General features: G+C 41.9%; 1 protein-coding gene across 1 annotated transcript in view; it reads right to left on the bottom strand.

The window, feature by feature from the left end:
• Nucleotides 1-1560: 1560 nt before the first annotated feature.
• ABCB7 (ATP binding cassette subfamily B member 7) overlaps nucleotides 1561-10036 on the bottom strand; it is a 92166-nt gene continuing 83690 nt past the window's right edge. The window contains exon 17 of the mRNA XM_067304355.1: nucleotides 1561-1603. The gene's annotated coding sequence lies outside the window, so the exon portion shown is untranslated. The remainder of the gene's footprint in view (nucleotides 1604-10036) is intronic.

Genomic DNA, 10036 nt, shown 5'->3' with positions numbered 1-10036 from the left:
TTTAATTTCACCATTTCCATGTAATCAACTATGTCTTAGTGATTTTTTATTTTAGAAAGAGGTAAACTTGAAAAGACTTGTATTTAAATCAGTTACTAAAATTTGAGTTCTGCCTAACAAGCCACTGTAGCAACTGTTTTTTCTATCTTTTTATTTATTAAGTACAGCAGTCCAATGGTCAGGAAGACATGCAAATTTAACATAAAATATTCATAATCAGTGCAGTATCTCCAAGAAACAAACCCAGAAATGGAATGGGGAACCTCACTGTGAGAGGTACAGTAAAGGTAGAGTTTAGCCTGTAAAACACCGCTCAAAATGAGACAGGTAGTACTAATAATGATGGGATAAAAAAATCTCCCAGTTCATGCACAAAGGTCAGAGTCTAGCCTGCACGTAATTCAACATTTGAGGCTTTTGTCATTTAAAGTGTGCGCAAAAGCTTACCAAGAGATAAAATAATGTCTTTCCTAAAGGGCCACATGACCAATAATTAGAGGTGGTGTTAAGTGTTTTCTGTCTCGCTCTTAATAAATAAATAAATGAATAAACAGAAGAAACAAAAACCAAAAAAACACCAACAGCACTCTGGGGGGGAACAAACCATATGTTTTCTCACAATGCTAAGGGATGGAAACTCAGCAATTAAAGAGTTAAGAGATGCTCTAAAAGTAACTCACCCTGATATGCCGAGAATTTGCTGGGATCTCACGGAGAACTGGGTGATTCTTACATACCATATGTTCTGTAAACGCTTGTAACAACACGGAGGGGAACCGAGGATGGAATTCCACACCTTGCTTTCCGAATTTCCCTGCTTTCTTTAAAAGAACAAAGTCCAACGGACAAAACCGGTGTCTGGAAGCTCCGTGACTGAGCAGCTCTCACCGGCTGCAATGAGGCCCGCTGCACTGCGAAGGTGCACGCAGCTCCGGCACCCGTGCCAGCCTTGACCTCGCTGCACCAGCGCCGGCACCGCTCCGGCACGGCTGCGGCAGGGCCAGGGACCGCCGCGGCACCGCACAGCACAAACCCCGGGCTCCCAGCGCGCCTTGCCCCCCACCCCAGCACCCTGTTGCCAGAGTCGCGTTGTTCACGTTTCACGTTGTCACTTCAGTCAACGTGAAAGATGCCATCACCTTCACTGGATAGAAGACTGGACACCAAAGGCGCTTTTTTATTCTGGTTTGCTTTTTTCCCCACAGCTGGTATCTAGGATATAGTAACTAACCTCGGAATAAACTGCAGCGAAGGCAAGGCAGCCGCACTATTACGTTAGCAAGGCAAGGTAAACCTAGGAATCGCCATTGGTGTTAACCTCCGCTTGCTATAAATAAAATACTTTCTCGTCCCTTGGCTTTTATTACCTTAGCTAACTCGGGCAAACACGTAACTGCGCGCAGCTGTCAGCTCCCACAGCCCAGCCGCTGCAGAGTCCCGCGCCAGCTCTTTCAAACATCGCTGGCACCACAAAACCACCCATCTTAAACCCGCAGACAGAACTGCTGGGTACACAGGAGACTTGAGGTTGCTTCTTGTCCCCTGCACCTTTCTTCGAGGCAGAACTCTCTCACAGTCGAACTCATACAGTGGCAAAAACATCCTGCAGCAACAAAAGCGAACAAAAGCATAAATCGGAGCGAGCAGATACCGCCGTATCGCAGTGCACTGTGCGTCCGAGCACGCGTGAACTTACTTCTTCAAGAGTTTTCTCATCAAGAATTCATTAGTGATGAAAAACACACAGTGAATATAATCATTTAATTTTACTTTTTTTATTGCATGGCAGTTATCTGGACAAGATTATAAAATAGAAGGCAAATCCTGTTTTTAAATCTATTATAATTTAGCAGATTTTGTATTCAATTTACATATGATGTCTATCCCAATTTCCCCCTTGGAATGTACAAATAACAAAAATTTCATTTGGGGAAAAGTGTTCTCTACTGTAGCTATGTGAAAAATCTAAACAAAATTGGAAAAACTGTTTGAATTTATTTATACAAATAACTTCGCAAAAATAGCCTGGAAAAATACAAGAACCCTGATGATCTTTTCTCAGTATTGCTTATTTTGAATGCTACTTGCAATACTGGGAGGTAAAAAAGCGTTCTTACAAACAACAAATTTTGAAGGTGATGACATCCCTTTGCAAACAGTAGCTGCTGCCAACAACTAGCCACATATTTTCTTTTTTCCTCTCTACCATACCTTCACTTTTAAGGAACACTCTTTTTAATTAGAACGAGAACTCATTAAATGGAAGGCCACGGGATTGCATCCTAAAAACCACTTGCATGGTAGATAAATGCTGCATTCTTGCCCAGAGAGTCTTTGTTTTTAACAAAAAAAACAAACAAAACAAAAAACACCACTTCTCCAACATCCAGAAAGTAAAGGGAGGGGGGAGGAACCAACTCCAGATTCAATCTCTACCTCTTGGCCAAAGTACCTGGATGCCCTTTTTGAAATCATTAGCTGAGAATCGGTTATTAGTGGCATTCAAAATGTTTTTAGATAACCTCAGTTGCAAAAATTCTGTAATGCATTTCTCACAGAGGCATACAAAAATATGTAAAATGTGAAAGCAAACATCCACTTGAATGTCAAAACGTTCATTTCAGGGTGCTTGAACTGCTTTTCACACTAAATTACTATACACAAGTATAGGCAGTATGACATTTTTTGAGGAGAAGGAGTTGAAGGGAAGGAAGAGGTTGGTTGCTTGCAATGGGCTTGTCTTTTCTTCGCAGACTTGATACATGAGATTTTTAGAGTTAACACCTCCTTTGAGATGAGCCTCTGAAGCTAATGTCTCACTCTGCCATAAATTCAGTACAAAATGAATTAAGAGATTAATTCACACATTGAAGGTCATATAAATATCTACAAGGACTGGAAACAATTTTATAGTGGAAAAGAAAAAGATTAAACCCACAAGAAAATAAAAAGGGTCACTGTAATATTGCTGCCGAAGAGCAAACTGGTGCCAGACAAGAACCACATGAATTTAAGATAGCATGCTCAGTCAAATACCCATCACAACCCGAACATCAGTCCCAGCTGCAAATCAACGTGACAACGCGGCCCTTTGAACTAGTAACGCAGAACTATCCCTGTGCTCATGCGCACTAAAGGCAGCAGCAAGTGCAAAACATGAAAAGTTTGGAAGTTGGAGCGCTTCAGAGTAAACTAGTTGGTTTTAGCTAATATTTGAAAAATGCTGTCAGCGATGAACGAGCACAGCCTAAGAATTTCCCCCACACACATCTCAACTGCAGTCCGGAGCAGCTGCGGTGCTTCCTGAAGACAAAGGTAGTGGACACTAAATGCCAGAAGAGGGGACGTTACAAAGGGATAATACATGCACACAGCATGCACTCCACACTCAAACTGTTTATCAGATTGTAACAGCACTGCGGCATCCAGGAGCGTGGATGTGCTGTTTTGTTCACATTTTAATGTGCCATCTTGCAGTAGATGCTTGCACAGCAGAGTAAATACAATCTCTATATATACCCTGTGTGGGCGTCAGGGGTTATTTCTGACTGTCTTCATTACACTTCATTGCCAATTTAAATATATTTTAAAAAAAAACTCAAAAATTCTCAAAGTGATTTCAGTCTGATTTTTATAATTATTTCCAGAACCTTTTCATTATGCAATTTCAAACACTGAAAGCTCTTCCTTTTACAAAGTTATCCTTGATGCAAGTCAAGCAAACCAGACGAGCTAAACCTTCTCCCCCCTCCTGCTTTGCTAATAAATACAGACAGGAATAACATTCGCAATGTTTAGCCCTGAGAACAGTTTAATAATAATGCTGCATCTTGCTTTATAAGGAGGGAGCTAAAAAAGAAACTCAAAGTCTTAATAGGTAGAAATATTGTGCTTCAATTGCAATAAATAAATAGTGCTGAACTGTAGAAACGTACTGATAGCAACATGCTGAAAGATGTGGGTTCTGGTAACCCTCAAGCTAAAGCCGATTAGGTTTTGTTACATAGGTCCTTTGTGTATTTTTGTGCTGCTATACCAGTTAAATTGACCTCTGCAGGCATGTGTGTTACTTTTATTGTTTAATGGCTTCACATTTTAAACCTAACTTAAGCTAGCAAAACAAAAACAAAAACAAAAAAAAACCCACCTTCCACTCTTGCCCATGTGCGAAGCCTGTCTGTGAAAAGGGAGATCTCCGCGCACGAATACCAGAAACTAAAACGCAGGGGCCGCCGAACGATCGGCACAACGGCAGCGGGATGCCGGGGCTCGCGGAAGGACCTGTGTTCGTGGCGATGTGGTTGCCCCACGGCACCGCGCTAGAGCGGCGAGGCAAAGGCCTCCCACGCCTTGCTGCGGGCCACAGCAAACGTTTCGGGGAGGATGGGGAATCTGCACAATGCCGCAACGAAACCGCACGAAGCTCAACACAAGGCAAAAATTCTTCCCAGCGTTTCCTTGTTTCTGACAGTTGTTCGTGCATAATCGGCTCTGCTACAAGTAAAGAACGGTAAACACAAATCCAGCCGCTTCCGTTTCACCGAGGCCAGCCCAGCACCAGAGCCCACGCTGCCATATTGCACACGCCGTATTTCCTCCCGGCAGCCGCCACGACCGCGGCCAGCAGGCCCACTGCTCTGCTCTGTGAGGTGATTAAAAAAACAGTAATAAAATAGAGAGGCCTGAGCAGTTTACGATAGGTGTCTCGTACTGAAGGAAGCGAAGGAGTCCAGCGAGCACGCCCACACCAAACCAACCCCCTCAGCTGGAACAGGCCGTGGGGAGGGCCTCCGCCAGAGAGAGGGGTGCAGAAAAGAGGAAAACTTGGTACCAAACGTGCTCAAGCTGAAACACCTTTATTTGCTCAGTTAGAGCAGCCTGACCTTGGGGAGACACCATTAGGTAGCTAAAGGGAAGTTTTAGCCAAGTTCTAAATATGTACTTTTTCTGAAGCTCCTAGGAAGCAGAATTAGTCAGTTTGGCTACAGGCCATAAAACATAATTACTTATGTGAAATATGTTTAAATATGTAACTACAATTGCTAATGGGAGAGCCTCGCACCATAAATACAGAGGGATTCCACGGCCTAGCAGCTCAGATGCAGGCAGAAAGCTGTAGATAATTCTCAAAGGAATAAGCTTCTCTTTAGAAAAAGACTTCAGAAATGAAAATCTAATTAATAGGTATACAATGTTAAAATGCAATCAGGCACTGATAAGGAAGGAGGGCGAAAACGGTAAATTTTTAGAACACATGGCCTCTCTCTCAAAAAATAAAAATAAAAATGCTCAGCTACTATGCAAAGCAAAGCAAAGCAAGAGGAATTTATTAACACAGTAACAGCCAGTCTCTTCCTTCAGAAGGTTCAGTGGTCACTAGAAAAGTAGCTTTCACTGGAGACACAAGAGAGCCACTGAAAAACTTCAGAGACACTGCAGAGCAGTAACAAACCTTTGAGATATTAAAATAAAAGAATGGTATATTAAGCGATGTGGTAAACGCAATTTGTCATTTAGCACTGTGAATCTATGGATTTTAATGACAGGGTCTCATTTACATTTAACAATCAGTGTACTAGAACATTTCTTGGAAACTGGGGATATTTTCTTGTCTCAGTAGGAATATATAGAAATTTCTTCTTGATTAACAATGGAGTAAAGGAGTTCTGCCCCGAAATCTCAGTCCTTTAGTTTCTCTCTAGAGCTGGATGAATATCAACATACCAAACTGCAATCCTGACAAGAAAGCTCTCCAAAATTCAGTTGTTTGCAATAATTATGTATTTAACAATTCTTCCACAAGAATAATATTTTAAATCACCTTATGATTTATTGTTCATTTAAACCACATATCTGCTTTAAAAACATTAAAAGCATATCTTGTTTTTAATAGTACATTTTGGATGTGACTTTCAAAAGCACTTACAGCAACTTAGAAGCATAAATCCCACTGATACTCAATGGTATCTGTGCCCTTAATGTCTATAGCCATTACTGAAAATCTCATTCTTTTCCAGAGCTTTGGAATTATTCCAGAGGTTGTATACATAGAAAGAAATGGCAAGTGTCACAAGATATTTTGTATTTTACTACAACACTATGCAGCTTTAGGACAGAAGTCAAGAATGAGAAATCCACAGAGCTAAAACTATAATGGGGAGTTCAGGACAAAGGGAGTGACCCGAGTCCAACTTAGCCAGTAAATTTAGGGTATGGTCAATCCTTATTGCATCCAAGCTGGCAAAAGCAGGATCCTCCTTCTTCCTCATTCTCACAAAGGCTGCAACAGAAACCACCGTCGGACCAACAGAACCCAGGTAGGAACTGGCCAAGCTGCAATGTCTCCCAAAAATCCTTCCACCAGTGGCAGTGCCCTGACAACTACGTACCAGAAACATCATCTCCCACTTCAACAAGAATAATCAAGGCTTCAGACCTTCATTATAACTAATTTAAACTCTTAAACAGTTTAGCTAGGCCACTTGAAATTTACACCTTTTGATAGCCCTAACTAGTTTTTGTGCAGTAGAGGAAACCCCAATCCTGAAAACATCAACCTTATTTACTCGGAGGTGTTCCTGCAATCCTCCCGTGTTGCTCCAGCAGAAGCTGAGCTTCAGCAGCGCTGACAATGAACCGCTGGTGTATAGCGGACTGGCAACGTCACCTCCTCGCGTTGAGCATGACCTGGATGGGATGACTACTAAGCTGCCAAGAGCCCCTGGCAATATTAGCTGTACTTAATCAGTGGAGCTCAGATGGCTGACATGCAACTGTGGAAAATTTTAAGGAAGCTGCAAGTGTATATGCAATTTTAAATGGACTGGACAAACCAGTTTTCAGTGTTTTTTTTAGCCACCACTGCTTCAAGCTTTCCTAGATTGTGGAGAGTACTATAAACCAAATGACTTCAACATTAATTCATGAATGAACATTCACTAGGTCCTAGCCCAAGGAACAGGTTAATCTCCAAGCAGCTATAGCGAACCTAGTTGAACTGTATGATTCAGTACGAACACACGAGCTTTTCACAAAAATAACTAATCTCTGTACCCTGATTCTCATCACCCTCACTCTGGCAATTCTTGGGAGTTGAGAGCCTAGAGCACCTCTGAAAAACCGGACCACTGACTTCCCCCTCTCAACTTTACCTTCTGTGAAAAAGGGATGAAAAGATTCCTTCAAGAAGATAACTAGTACCTAGCCACGGCCACAGCAGTGGGCCACTGGCCACAGCAAGGGCCACTGCCCTTACTTTTACAGTAGATCTGGCTAAAATTGATGGACACCAAGAGCAGGTAGCACCTGTAGGCAGTTACACAGACATTTGATGTTTCTGTGTCAAGTTTCTACAAAGCACAAGAATTCTTTATGAAGCAAAGCACATGGAGTTTGCTCCTAACAGACTTGGAAGTTGTACTGTTACGTTGTCATTAAGAGAGAAGTAAGAGTAGACAAGAAACTTCCCAGAGAACATGAAGGAAAATTTACACTCCAAACATCTGCTTATAAATCATTTACAGTCAAGCTTTTTACAAAAGCCTCTATCTTTTTGATTCCCTCCTCTTCCCTTTTAGATCATCACTTTTGGCCCGCTAATTTAATTTCTTGAACATTTGTGTGCACTTACTGGTTTGACTGCATATTGGCTTAAGCTAATGACAAACTCCAGGTAGTTGTATAACAAAAGAGCCAGACCATAATGAATTTTACGGTGTGCCAACATTACAGGCTACTGTATTCTGTAAAAGGCTATTGCAGGCAATAAAAGAGTCCTGCAAGAGCTCCATGTGAATGACTTCACTCTGCTTCGCAGCCCCAGCGGTTCTGTGTCCTGCCAGAGCATGGTCACTTCCAGCACCTCGCTGGCTCATGCATCTCTACTCTGTATTACCACGGGCAGTTTGAGACACGGTCTCAGTGCCAGAAATGCCAAGAATACAAGGCAGGGGAAGCGAGGGAGACAAAGCAAGCAGACAGGCAGTACTCAAGCTTCCCTGCCAGCACCATTACAGGCCAGTGTGATCATCCATCACTGAACAGACACCCAGACTCTCCGGTAACGGAACAAAGGTGTGAGCTGAACTTGTGTTTACCAAACGATACAGTGAGCCTTTGGTAATCACAGCTGCAAGCTTCACTTCTCCTTAAAACTAGCACCGGTAGCTGTGCAAAACTTGACTTGCCAGATGTGTCCAGACTCATATCTTGATACTCAAAAGTGACGATCTCCATAGAGCATCTCAAACTGGTGAAGAGTTTCCTTCTAAATTGTCACCTACAAATGGAGATGGGGGTGTGATGTTGCCTGTATCTCCAGCTCTTTCCTTCAGGCTCAGAGTAATCATCCAGAGTGTCATCCAAAACTTTTTGGCTGGACTACCTTTTTCCCCCAAGGGGGAGGGAGGGCAAGAACAAAGCAATTGCACTACAGATTCAGAAGAGGAATGGTCATTCCTCCTGCCCCAACACCAACATTAGCTCTAATCCTCCCACAGCAAGCATTTAAATCTGAGTTGCAGTCTAACCCAGACACCCAGCACATACTGTGAAACCCCGACCGTCTGGGTCAAACACATGCATCTGGCAAGTGACTTTTGCCTCTTGATTAAAATTGCTGATCCAGTATTAAATGAGCTATATATCATTTCCATGTGCCCTTGACTCTTTCTCTTACAGTCATGTTCTTGGACATACTTAAAATATGCTTTGAGATTCTCTCAAGAGAATGCACCTGAGTTCTTGAATCAGAATCTTGAATAGGCTCACTGCAAACACACTGTTCAACCCACTTAATCCTTAATTAGAGTTTCATTTTTTAACGTAAGGCTTCAACAGTCAGCAGAGGAGAAACATGTTAAAAGCATGCCAAGCCACTAAGGATTTTTTTATATGCAACATTTGTACTGTTGTGGCCATACCATTACTACATTGCTTTTACAGTCACATCACCGTAATCAACCACCCAGTATGGACGCAGTCACACCACTTTGGCAGCAATTATACAAGTATAGCCTATTCTTGTGGGACAGATAACAGTGCACCTCCAACTAATGCATCTCTGTAAGGGCTTCCACAGAAGGAATTGCACTGTTTGCTGCAAGTAAAAGGGAGTGAGGAGAGGAATCGCCCTTCATTAAAATACTTAACTAGCACAAAATTTGTATGCAAAGACAACTATCTACAGAAAAGACAACCAACATCTGCTTTGAGCCAAAAAATAATGATCGTGTCTCCTTACATCTCATGTTGTTACCCCACAAATCCAGTATTTTTACGCAAAGCAGAGAAAAGAGCAATCTACCTCTCAGAGCACTACTGTGGAAGTTAACACGGGACTACAGAAGAGACCTGGCTCAAGCAGGGCTCTCCAAGCTTTGCAGTCAGACCTACCCACTAGGTCCTTACTGTTGTCACAGGACATACTATTTACATACACAGTTTCATATAGCTCTCAAGTAAGAGCTAATGTCCATAATTATCAACTGAGGTAGGTGGAAACAAGACCAAGTATGAAAGAAGGGTTTCATCAGTTTAACTCATTTAGTTGAAGATGCCTGGGATAAGCCATTACAACTTCAATGTGCAGACAAGGATAGGAACAGCAAAGCAGCTGTTGTGGGGAACACAGTGCACTTCGCAATCTTTCATTTTGTTCTCCATAGTTGTCTCAAATGGAGAAAATATCCACTGCTGGGAATCAGTAAAGGTTTGAGTTTTAACTCAAAATCCGAGTTTGAAATACTAGAGTAATTTTTAAAAACTCTCCCACAAGATATTATTAGAAGTCAAACATTAAACTCACAGTTGCAAAACACTTAAAACCACTGGGAAGAAAAAGCGCTTAAAAAAAAAAAAAAAAGACAAGACATTCATCATGTTTTAGGACTAAAAGTATATCTTCTAGCTCATTTGATTACACTATTAAATACCTTGCATGGGCACTTCCTATCCTTATGGGCACCTGTCAGCAATCCAAAAGCAACTTTAACTGAGGTCAGTCACTGAATTCTTAACTCTCTCTCTCATACATCTG

This window comes from Apteryx mantelli, chromosome 13, assembly GCF_036417845.1.
Source record: "Apteryx mantelli isolate bAptMan1 chromosome 13, bAptMan1.hap1, whole genome shotgun sequence".
In the NCBI taxonomy this organism is placed as follows: Eukaryota; Metazoa; Chordata; class Aves; order Apterygiformes; family Apterygidae; genus Apteryx; species Apteryx mantelli.
The sequence above is the reverse complement of the archived record's forward strand: the minus strand, read 5'-3'. Positions and strand labels throughout refer to the sequence as shown.